Consider the following 13,356-nt stretch of genomic DNA (forward strand, 5'->3'; position numbering starts at 1 on the left):
CCGGTTGAAAAGGATCAACCGGACCAACCGGGCCACCACCGCCCAGCCACCGCATCAGGACAGAACCCTGACCGGTACATGGGTGGTACATGGCCGGAACAACCACTGCTGGACTATGCAGAGTCAGATGGCGGTACCACCGCCCGGAGGCAGCGGTACCACCGCTCGACAGCAGCAGAGTAGCGTCAAGATCCAGCGGTACAACCGCTCGCCCGAGCGGTACAACCGTTGGGAACACACAGCAAGGATTAGATGAGGAGGGAGGCACTCTCTCGACTTGAAAAGGAGGAAAGAAAGTGAACGAGAATGGACTCCCCTATTCTATCCACAGAGGATTCCCTCTAGAGTGTACGGGATCCCTACGACCAAAGAGATAAAAGCGTAGAGGATCCCATCTTCAAATGATTCCTTCGAGAGAGAACCACTAACCGATGAAAGCCTAATCATTGAGAACCTGAAATAATTAGCACAGGATTAGACCAACAAATGGTTGTCATCATCATCCAAAACATAAGATAGGGAAATGCCCTTACACTTACTAAAAAGAACCAAATAGTCGACTGTCCGGACGTTGAAGCCTTAGCAGCCTTTAAAGACAACGTCCGAGACGAATGGCTTGCCAGACACCTCGGCCAGGAAAAACCAAGAACAATGGCCGCACTAACAAGCCTCATGACCCGCTTTTGCGCAGGGGAAGACAGCTGGCTGGCTAGATGCAGCACCAGCGACCCGAGTACATCCAAAGTTAGGGATGGAAATGGGAAATCACGACACAGAAAAGATCAGCGCCGGAATAAGGAAAATGGCCCGAATAGTACGGCAGTCAACGCCGGATTCAAAAGCTCTCGGCCGAACAACAAAACACTGCCCCTCAAGGACAACAGTGACGAGCTATCCAACCTAAACAAGATTCTGGATAGACTATGTCAAATACATGGTACCTCCGGGAAGCCTGCAAACCATACCCACAGAGATTGTTGGGTCTTTAAACAGTCCGGCCGACTTAACGCCGAACACAAGGGGCTCGACACACCAAGTGAAAGTGACGAAACCCAAAAGCAGCACTCCGGAAAACAAAAGACTTTCCCACTAGAAGTCAAAACAGTGAACTCACTTCATGTGATAACACGAAAAGACAGCGCGGCACCTGCAATACCAGGACACCGCCCGCAGAATGGGGATAGACCCTACCAAAATTCGCCATAGCGGCACTTCCTTCAAAGGAGTGACGCCAGGCCTTTAAGCCAATTATACAGGCTCTGTACCACTAGAGGTTTTGTTCGGTTCATCCGACAACCTCCGACGCGAAAAGCTCACTCTCCATCGCCCCATTCAAACAGTAGCCCTTAAGCACTACTGGGGCGCGCAGCTATCGCCAGCCCTAATGCAATACCACATTATGCGTTTTTTACGCTTAAGAATGCCCGGTCAACGTGGCATAATTTCATTAAAAAGTAACTCCGAGTGTTCCTCGACCACGGAGAACGTGAGACTGCTTCGACAGCCACACACTAATCAGACCTTGCAGGTCAAAGCCCCTAAAAATAGGTCATTCAGACCTCGGACATGGTTAGGCGAGTCCGGCGTAACTAAACAAGGGGCTTCCCAGCCGCATACCCCCTTTATAAGGGGCCGCGTGTATAAATGATGAGAGCCAATAAAGCTCAACTTTCTTCATTTTATTCTATTTTAATACAACTTCTGCACGATATTTCTTGGAAACTAAGTCCTTCTCTTTTACAGATGAAGCACGTGCTACACCCGTCCAGGATACAGCACAACGGAGACACAGGCGCAGACGTGCAGTAGGGACCCGTTGCAAGGATTCTTTTCAGATTAAGACCCTTCGTAAACCTTTCTTACTGTCTCTTGTTGATACACATCCCCCAGTTTCCCACCATAGCCGAGGAGGAGGCTGGCGTTGTGGCATCGGCCGCGTCAGAAGTTCCCGCCTGTACCTGGACACAAGGGGCTTAGGGCATTGTTCTGCCCGGTATCATAAAGATCGAACACCTCAGGGAGTGTTCGGCGTCTCGAGTTAGGCCTTACATGCATCAGCTCCGAATCATGTCTTTGGTCAAATGTTGGGTTTGCCCGGCTCCTGTGTTTTGCTGCCTTACATTCCGCATCATCAGCTAACACAGCACAAGGAGAACTACTGCGATTGTGCCCCGGTTCGGCCGGACAAGCACCTCAGTAGAGAAAGCCGAAAACTGACTGTCATGATATAGCGAGAGACTGGTCAACCACTCGATCGACCATTGGAATGTTTAGAATTCCTCCGCTTCGACAAAGGACCACTTACTGGTCAGGCACATACGCGCCCCGAGTTCGGGAAGAGCGGTGCCACCAGGGGCTATATAGTAGCCCCACATTCGAGCTCCTATGGCTAAGTGAAAGTGATAAAGCATTATAGTCCGATTGCCTAGTTTGCTACGCTATCACCTCCTTAAAAGGACCAAGACGTTGGATTAAGTGTGAAAAAGCGCTTTTCTTTTTGCAAACACCCCCGCACCATGTGCGTGGGGGCTGAAGCCAAAGACTGCCATCTTTCAGATTAAACATAAACATACGGTCGCACAGGAGATAGTTCAATACTTGAACACACAAGTATAAAAAGTTATTGCATTATAAACATGATCTTAGAAATCATACATGTCATTCAAACATAACATCTTTCAAGCACTGCGACTCTATTAAACGAGCGCCCTGCAGGACTTCCTCAAAATAGTGCTCGGTGGGGAATCGGCTTTTGTCCGAACCCCGGGATGCAACAGCGGTGGCATCCATCTCCGCCCAGTATGTCTTACCACGGGCGAGAGCCATCCGTGCACCTTCTATGCATGCCGACCGCTTCATCGCCCCAATACGCGGCACCGCCCCAAGGAATTGCTGCAACAAGCCAAAATAACTCTTCGGCTTGGGCCTTTTCGGCCACAGATGAGTGACCACATCCGTCATGGCAAGTCCGGAAAATCTATTCAGTTCAGCCCACTCAACCAGCCGATCACTCAATGGAAGTGGACGCTCCGGACTATGGAATTGAGACCAGAAAAGCTCTTCCATTTCGTGATCCTTCTGGCTTCGAAAGTGCACGACTGCGTCCGCCGCACTCGCCGCCAAGTCCAGATAAGGATCCTCCGCACCGTACAATCGGCCCAACTGAGCATACTTCGGATCCGTGAACTTCCTACGCAGCATAAAGGGCTTTCCAGCCACAATGTCTCCGACTTGACGCAGTTCCTCCTTCATAGCCCGCATCGCACTACGGGCATCCTTGGCTTCGGTGTCGGCCTTCTTCAGGTCCTCTTGCTCCGCTCGGCGTTCTCTTTCAAGAACCTCCAGGCGGTCAGTAGCAACTTTTAATTTCGTGGCCATTCCGGCCATCTCCTCCCTGCTTCGGCAGTGAGCAGCCTTCTCGGCTTCTAGCTCTTCCGCTGCTTTCGAGGCAGCCGCCTCGCTTTTTCTGGCTTGCTCCTTGGCCCGAGCAAGTTCTGCTCGAAGGCCTTCCACAGCAGCAGCACTATCTGCATCAGGCATACAAATTGTAAGGAATGGGCGTCAGCTCCCTTACTAGGCGACCGCAGAGCAACCACATACCTTGTGACTCATCAAGTCGTTTATTGACCAGCGAGATGTCCGCATCTGCAACGTCGAGTTGCCTCTTTAGCTCGGCAAATCCATCAGTCCGGCTGGCCACCGAACGTTCCGCCACCTGCATAGGAAAGGCGACAATCTATAACTGAGATTATGATCCTCGGCACGCTGTCGCTTTCGACAGCATACCAAGTCTCAGGGGCTACTATCTATACAGGGCGCACTTCATGTGCAAAACTATCAAAAGGTATGTCATTTTTTGCGTACCTCAAATCCCGTCAGCAAACTTCCGATGGCCTCACACAACCCGCTTTCGGCGGACGAGATCCTCTCAATCACCATACTCATTAATGTGCGGTGATCTTCTGAGATGGACGCCTCCTGCAGCTCCACCGGCCGTACTCCAATGGGTGCCGAACTCTCCGGCCCTGCCGGACTCGGGGAGACCCTCCGTGACGACACCTCAGGGTCGCCCGCCCCGCACGACGGGGCGGCAGATGGAGGCGTTTCGCTCTCCATCATCTCCGAACGAAGGTCTCCCAAAGATGAGCTGTGCTGAGATGGGCTGAGATCCGAACTACAAGGTGAAAACTTCGGCTACCCTTAGAAATTAAACGGGGATGTCCACTATTACAAAATTCCCCCTTTTTACTTACGGCTCGCTAGAGGGCTGATTCCTCCAAGGAGACAGTACGGCCGGGGCTCTTCCCGGCACAGGACCTTCCGGTACAGATTTCTTTCCCCGCTTTGAGGCCTTGGCCTCCGGGTCTTCGGAAGCGGTCCTCTTCTCCCCCTGGAAGGAGGGACTCTCGATTCCTCCCTTACTGAAAGCCTTCGTGGCTGTGGTGGTAGTTCCCCTGTGCCCTTCTTCGCCCTCCTCCGAAGGTGCAACCTCTAACATTTTGATTAACACGGGATCCTGCGTGGTCTCAGGGAGGGGGGTCGGACACCGTATCAGTTTTGCTTGCGCTATCCACTCCTGTCCAAGGGATAGCTGGTTAAAAGGCAAATCCACAGTAAATGAATGGACGATGTGTCCGGACACAGGGCTACTTACTTGAGTATCCGGGCGATTGCAGCTTAGGCCAGCATCCTCGGTCAATTCCAGACGCATCTCTTGCGATCCGAAGAACAGTTTGTACATCTCCGCGGGTGTCAAACCCATGAAGTGTTGAAGAGCTCGTGGCCCCTCCAGATTAAATTCCCACAGGCGGAGGGGGCGACGTTTGTAGGGCAGTAGGCGCCGGATCAACGTAACCTGTACCACTACGGCCAGATTGATCTCCCTTTCTTGGAGGCCTCGAATCCGGTCCTGCAACAGGGGAACATCCTTGGACGGCCCCCAGTCACGCCCCTTGTTGACCCATGACGTCAGCCGCTGTGGAGGGCCCGAGCGGAAGACGGGCGGCAGCCTCTGCCTGCTGCCCCTGGGAGCGGTGATATAGAACCACTCATGTTGCCACAAGCCAAGCTCCTCCTGAAAAGAGCCCTCGGGCCATGGAGCATCGGCCCTCTTACTTATAACCGCCCCGCCGCACTCTGCCTGACGCCCCTCAATCATCTTCGGCTCCACGTTGAAGGTTTTGAGCCACAAGCCGAAGTGAGGGGTAGTGCGGAGGAAGGCTTCGCAGACGACAATGAATGATGAGATGTGGAGGATGGACTCCGGAGCCAAGTCATGGAATTCCAGCCCATAGTAAAACATGAGCCCCCTCACGAAGGGATCCTTTGGGAAGCCTAAACCCCGACGGAGGTGAGACACGAACATGACGCTCTCGCCAAGCTCTGGGGTAGGAATAACTTGCCCTCGGGCAGGCAGCCTATGCGAAATCTCGTAGGTTAAGTACATGGCCTCTCTTAGCTTTAGCACGTCCTCTTCCGTGACGGAGGGGGGCATCCACCTGCCTCGTAGGTCGGGGCCGGACATTGTCGAAGATCGAAGGTAACCGAATATGGAGCCCTGGGTGTTGGAACTCGGGGCGAGGGGCGGATTCGATAGAGGATTGAAGGAAAAGAACGGGCCTTGGTCTCATTATAAAGAGGGAGAATACCAAGAGCCGTCCCCATGACCGTTTGGAACCCGCCTTCGATGGAGGGGGCGTGGCAACGGGCGCGGTTGGGTTACCCACGTCCGTATTGATGGGAATCCCAAAATAAGGGGAACACGATCTCTGCTTCGACAAGACATGCCAAGGAAACCGCCTCGCTAAATGCGCTGAGGTGGAACAATAAAAACAATTTGAGTAAAGGCTTGGTAGTGGTGTGATGTCACGCCACAAAATACGTCAACAGATTGAACTTGTGTAATGTTATTCTCTCTACAGTGGTACATGGAATTTATTTTGCAGAGCCGGACACTATCCTGGTGTTCACAATCTTCTATAAATTATTCGGAGGAAGAACCCGCCTTGCAATGCCGAAGACAACATGCGCGCCGGACTCGTCGTCATTGAAGCCTGGTTCAGGGGCTACTGAGGGAGTTCCGGACTAGGGGGTGTCCGGATAGCCGAACTATCATCATCGGCCGGACTCCAAGACTATGAAGATACAAGATTGAAGACTTCGTCCCGTGTCCGGATGGGACTTTCCTTGGCGTGGAAGGCAAGCTTGGCGATACGGATATGTAGATTTCCTACCATTGTAACCGACTCTGTGTAACCCTAGCCCTCTCCGGTGTCTATATAAACCGGATGGCTTTAGTCCATAGGACAAACAACAATCATACCATAGGCTAGCTTCTAGGGTTTAGCCTCCTTGATCTCGTGGTAGATCCACTCTTGTAACACACATCATCAATATTAATCAAGCAGGACGTAGGGTTTTACCTCCATCAAGAGGGCCCGAACCTGGGTAAAACATCGTGTCCCTTGTCTCCTGTTACCATCCGCCTAGACGCACAGTTCGGGACCCCCTACCCGAGATCCGCCGGTTTTGACACCGACAAGGGGTGTTGGGCTGCAAGACAAAAGGGGCTTTTGCGGTTACCCGGTTAACCGTTGGAGTACCAAACGACCTCCAAATGGCACGAAACTTGACAGGCGGTCTACCGGTGCTATACCAAGGCCGCTTGGCAAGACTCGGTCCATTCCGAGAATGTTTAACACCCTCTCACAACGAGAGACAAAAGGGGGACGCCGGAGGGCATAGGAGCGCCGGATTGCAAAACGGACAACGGGGAAAAAGCTCGGATGCATGAGATGAACACGTATGCAAAATGAAATGCACATGATGACATGGCAAGATGCAACACGCAAGCAAGTGACATGGCAACGACGGCGAATAACTGGCGGACACCTGGCGCATCGAATCCGGGGCGTTACAACACTCCTCCACTAACAAGAGATCTCGTCCCGAGATCTTAGGACCGAGACGGAAAGGAAAAGGTATGAGGTGAAGCAAGAACTTAAGAGAAGAATCAAAGAATCGAGAGCACTCGAGAAGAAGAGAGGAACGACGAGAAAGACGGGAATCGAAAGATCACGGAATCAGATAGACTATGAAACTACCCCGGTTAGAACGAGATAAGAAACGAATAAGACTGAAAGAATTTAGGCAGCACTCCCGCTAAACATGGAGGAATTGAACACGAGCTTAACCCAATGAGATGGCACTTGACGAGATGACCAACGCAATGCCTCCGGAAGAACTGGAAGAAAGGAATGAAAATAACTTAGAAGGAAGGGTTGAACGGACTTGTTGAGAAAATCAACAACGAAAGAATAAACTTGTTGTGGACTTATCGATAACATCTCAAAAATTATGAGCTGATAACCGACCACAAGCGGAAAAAATTGAATAGCTGAGAAGAACGAAGAAATGCAAAACTCCACTTCAAAAGTTACGGAGACTTAAATGCACCTCGCGAAGCAAAAAGAAGAATACTTGAGCCTCGCCTACACGAATCTTGATGAACACTTGAGGAATGAATTAAATCATGAAGAACCACCATGAAGAACTCCGGTACAAAAGGATGATGAGATAGAATGAAGTATGAAAGAATAAGATGAGCCTTGCGATGATTTAGATGGAGGTTCCAACGAGATGGCCGAGGAAAATTGAACTCCGGGAAAAGAAAAGATGAAAACACTTGGAACTAGAATTTATTCACCAAGAACAAACTCTGAAGGAAGGGATTACTCACTTGGATGAAATAAGAATAAGATTTATTGTATGCTTATCCTTCATCAAATTAAATTGATGACAAGCAATGGACTTTTCATACTACTTATTCTTCTTGAAAAGGATTAGGGAAATATGGCACAAAACTTGAGAGAGTCTTCATGAACCACCGGTAGGATTGGAAGGAACGAATGAATATATGTGAAAAGAACGGAAATAAATCTTGAACGAACCACCGTAAGAATTTGGAAATGACTGATGAAAGAGAATGAATCACCAAGAAGAATTAGAAAACACATATGCTTGAGGGGATTTAGATGCCAGAGAACGGGAAGAACTCGAGCTGTTTAAAGTATATTCGACAGATGCACCGGGATAAATAAAGAACGATAACTGGAATGATGGCCTCCGGTGAAGCAAAACAGAAATCAACTCCTGAAATACTCCGATGGGTAAGAAAGAATATCTGGCAAATGGAATAATTCGAGAGGATAACATGAAGCTAGAACCATGAAACTTCGAGAGAACGGGCAAGATTTAGAGGAAAACTCTTCTTCGGTCTTCATATGACGACGAGAAACACCACCAAAATTACTGAGATACATCGGTATAATGAAAAGCAGAGAGGTTGAGCCAACAATGAAATGATTTGAAATCGATCTTGGAAAGGCATCTGACTGATGAAATTCATTCTTACGTCAAACTCCGAAAAGAATTTGGGAATAACTCCGGGAAATTAGAAGAGTCAGGTAAGATCCTGGGAAAAGACCTGTGGGTTAGGGGCCACTGAAGAGATAACACCGTTGAAAAGGATTGTTGAACAGGTAGATGATGCATCGGAACAATTGAAATATTTGAATGAGGTGACAACCTCGCATTAATTGGAACACAGACGAATCTCCTGTGATGTCTTGAGCACTCCAGAAGGATAAACTGGCGAGAGGCGAACGAGCACGGAAAATACTTGAGCTGAGGAAAAGAATATGATCAACCGGAAAAACTTGAATTGAATCCACCGGAAAGGAAAAGAGATGAAGAATGACGAACGAGACGAGAATTCACCGGTTGAAATAATTGACGAAATCCTAAAGAGGCTCCGCATGAATGAAATTAATGGTCGAGAGAGAGTCAGACTCCGGGAAGAAAAAGGGTGGGAGGGCGGGAAAACAAAATCAACTTGGAAGGGGAAACGACGAATATCTTGAAGAGAAAACACCGGTTGAAATCATTGAGGAGAGAGAGCAAAAACTTCACACGAGTAGGATGGATACTCGATTATGGACTCCGGTTCCGAGAAGAAGAAGGGTGGGCGGGTGGGAAAGAAAACAACTGAGGATTGAAGTCAAAGATGAATAGGCTCGAGTCGACTTGACGAGAAATGCACCGGATAAAAAGAGCTGAGGAACAACGATCGGAAAACCAACTAAGTTATCCTAAAGAAAATTTGAAGGGGAAGAGAAGTAATTCAAAACACCTACGTCAAGATTCCTTACCAGAGCGACGAAGGGGCTGAGGAGTAAAAAGAATTCCTACTCTCCGATATAACTAGACTCCGAAAACAGTTTTCTTCTAGACTCAACAACGGCCAAACTACACGATCAATCAAGGGGGCTCCTAGGGTCGGTCGAGGCTCTGATACCAACTTGTCACGCCCAATATGCGACCCTATCCAAAAGGAACTCGAAGGTCTCACCAAGGATAGACCCGCATATTGAAACGCTTTTGCAAGGTGGATATCATTACATCAACATTACATAATAGAATGGGGATACATACAAGAGGCATACAATGCCACACGAGTACAACATCACAATACATAAAAGCATCATCCCACTATGGATGAAACACAAACAGAAACTCGAACGACATCCACCCTGCTAGCCCAGGCTGCCGACCTGGAACCTATCCCCTGATCGAAGAAGCAGAAGAAGAACTCAATGCAAGAAAGCATCACTCTCGCGTCATGATCATCGCATAACCTGTACCTGCAACTGTTGTTGTAGTAATCTGTGAGCCACGAGGACTCAGCAATCCCATTACCATGGGTATCAAGACTAGCAAAGCTTAATGGGAAAGGAAGGGGTAAAGTGGTGAGGTTGCAGCAGCGACTAGGCATATATGGTGGCTAACATACGCAAATAAGACCGAGAAGAGAGCAAAAGGAACGGTCGTGAAGCTAGCAATGATCAAGAAGTGATCCTGAACTCCTACTTACGTCAAACATAACCCAAAAACCGTTTTCACTTCCCGGACTCCGCCGAAAAGAGACCATCACGGCTACACACACGGTTGATGCGTTTTAATTCGGATCTGGTGTCAATTTATCTACAACCGGACATTAACAAATTCCCATCTGCCTATAACCGCAGGCACGGCTTTCGAAAGTTTATACCCTGTAGGGGTGTCCCAACTTAGCCCATGATAAGCTCTCGCGGTCAACGAAGGATATACCTTCTCCCAGGAAGACCCAATCAGACTCGGAATCCCGGTTTACAAGACATTTCGACAATGGTAAAACAAGACCAGCAAAGCCTCCCGCTGTGCCGACAAATCCCGATAGGAGCTGCACATATCTCGTTCTCAGGGCACATCGGATGAGCAAGACGTCGGGTTGGCATAGACCCTGATTGCCCAGGGGGCGCCGGACATCGCTCAGTTTGGACCAACACTTAGACAAGCACTGGCCCGGGGGAGTAAAATAAAGATGACCCTCGAGAGCGCGACTCCCAAGGGAAAAAGGGCTAGGTGAGGCAAATAGTAAAACCAAGGTTGGGCCTTGCTGGAGGAGTTTTATTCAAAGCGAACTGTCAAGGGGGTCCCATAAATCACCCGACCGCGTAAGGAGCGCAAAATCCGGGAACATAACACCGGTATGACGGAAACTAGGGCGGCAAGAGTGGAACAAAACACCAGGCATAAGGCCGAGTCTTCCACCCTTTACCAAGTATATAGATGCATTAATAATATAAGAGGTATTGTGATATCCCAACCAAAATCCTGTCCACCATGGAGCAAACTTCAACTTCACCTGCAACTAGCAACGCTATAAGAGGGGCTGAGCAAAAGCGGTAACATAGCCAAACAACGGTTTGCTAGGAAGGGTGTCAAAGGTTAGAGGTTCATGGCAATTTGGGAGGCTTGATGAGCAAAAGATAGGTAACGCAGCATAGCGATAGAACGAAGCAACTAGCATAGCAATGATAGTAGTGAGATCTAGGGTAGCGGTCATCTTGCCTGAAATCCCGCAAGGAAGAAGAACGAGTCCATGAAGGAGATGAACGGATGAAGCCGAACCAAGCATAGACGAACAAGTCCTCACGACCGCAACGAAACGGGAACTATCAAGAGAAGCACACAACATAGTAAACACACCAGACATAGACAAGACATGATGCACAACAAGCATGATGCAAGACAAGACTACATGAAGCTACTCATGGCAAGAGATGATGCAAACAAGAGCAACACATAAGACAAGTTTAAATGAGTCCGGGAACAACATATAACAATTCCGGTAAGTCCTCATATGCATATTTCAAAATTGGTCCAGATCTGAATAAACCTTATGTTCAAGTTGTTAAACAGCAAGTTAAGATGCAACAAGATGATCTACACGAGATTCTAGTCAAGTTACATATAAAGTTCATTTAGTTCGGAGCTACGGCCTAGAAGATATGAGCAAAACAAGTTAAACATGGCTTTGATGCAAAATGCATACAAACATCAAGCAAACACCTCAAAACATGAATGCAACATGATAATATGAAACTACATGCAAAATCAAGCAAGTTTCATATAGAGCACACTCAAAACGGAGCAACGGTTCAACACACAAACACTATACAAGTTATAGCAACAAACTGTCCAAAACAGCAACTAGGCATATTGCAAGCATCAAAACAATATGCTACAGGACCTCAACAAGAAAACAAAAGGCATGGGCATGATGTACAGGTAAAGCATAACAAAACATGAACACTGAGCTATCTCCAGAAATCACTAGAACATGCTCAAACACACATGGCAAGATTGCAAATAATAACAATTCAGACTTTGCAGAAAATAACATCAGGTTACAATATTTAGAGCTATCAAACAATAGGTTAGAGGAACTTATCATGGCAAACAAAGGCATTGCATGAATCTACTAATTGCATAGAACAAAAGTCCCTTACTGACCATGAGCCAAAAAGGATCAGAAAATGTGATGGCACCCATGTAAACATGGCAAGTTATATTACAGATTCAAACATGGCAGGAACAACGATAAGTAGGCATGTTGGTGAGCTTGTACCACTCACCACAGAGCAATACATGGCATGGCAAGACAACCAACAGTAAGAAGGCATGTTTATGAAGCTAAGCATGGCAAGAGAAAGTTCATAGGGTGCATGTATCACTAACAACAATCATGGCAACAACTGAACTTAATGTTAACAGGCTGACAGCAACATTATATAGCAACTTTGGAGCAAGATTACAACAAGCTACAGCAGGCCATAAATGCAACCAGGGGCATGAATGGATATAGCATGACATGTAGAACAAAACATATTTAGTGAACATCTCCAGATTATGTATAGAATGACTTGTAGCAGCAGGTTTACCTAGCATCACGAAATAACAGATTCAGCCTAGCAAAACAGCAACAACAAGTACACTACTTAACAAGCTTTATTCACTCACCACAAGTCATTGCATGACAAGATAAGCATAGCATCGACAAGAAGGCAAGTTTTTGAAACATACCAAGGCAAGAACAAGTCCATAGCATGCAAGGATCAACTACAACAACCTAGGCAAAATTGAATAACAAGTAAACAATCTGCCAAGAAACATTTTGTAGCAAAAGTAGAGCACAAAAATTACATGCTAGACTACTCCATAATTGCAACCAGGGGCATGAATGGATAGACAATAACCATATGTTCAAAACATACTTACTGAAGTATCTCAAAATATGCATGGATCTCTCTGTAGCATCATGTTTACATGGCATCAAAATAACAGCAGAACAGGGACTAAAATCAGTAACATCACGATGCCTAGTTTACATGCTTGTGCTATTCACCACATTGATTACAAAAATACATGGTAAGCACATCTGTAAATAAGACATAGCATAGATCAAAACACATGTAGACATCAACCTCATAGGATGCACATATCAATCATGGCAAAAATGACAAATGAGCATGTTCTGTTAACAGACAGCAGACAACATTATGAAGCACTCCTGCAACGATGATTCAGGCATCAAGATGAGCTCAAATGAACATGATACAATGGAATGAAATGAAGTACTCGTTGATACAAACAATTTGACATATTACACGCGCAAACGGAGCTACGCATGCAGAGATACGGTGCGATGAACATGGCATGATTATGCAAAATATTTCGTGACTTAGCAGAAAAACAACCTCGCGAAAAGTCAACCCGGGACGAGTAGATCCTGGGACGGAGCGGACCCGGGACGGGGGCTTGCGTTTGGATCGCGGGATGGGTGGATCTGGTCCATCTTCCTAGATCCGGCGAACTCCGACGAGGCTCCGGCGAGCTCCGGCTCCGGCCGGCGTGGAGGAGGACGGCGAGGGCGAGGCGGGCCTGAGGCGGGGCGGTGGGGCCGACTGAAGGCGC

Source organism: Triticum dicoccoides, chromosome 3B (genome assembly GCF_002162155.2).
Source record: "Triticum dicoccoides isolate Atlit2015 ecotype Zavitan chromosome 3B, WEW_v2.0, whole genome shotgun sequence".
Taxonomy (NCBI): Eukaryota; Viridiplantae; Streptophyta; class Magnoliopsida; order Poales; family Poaceae; genus Triticum; species Triticum dicoccoides.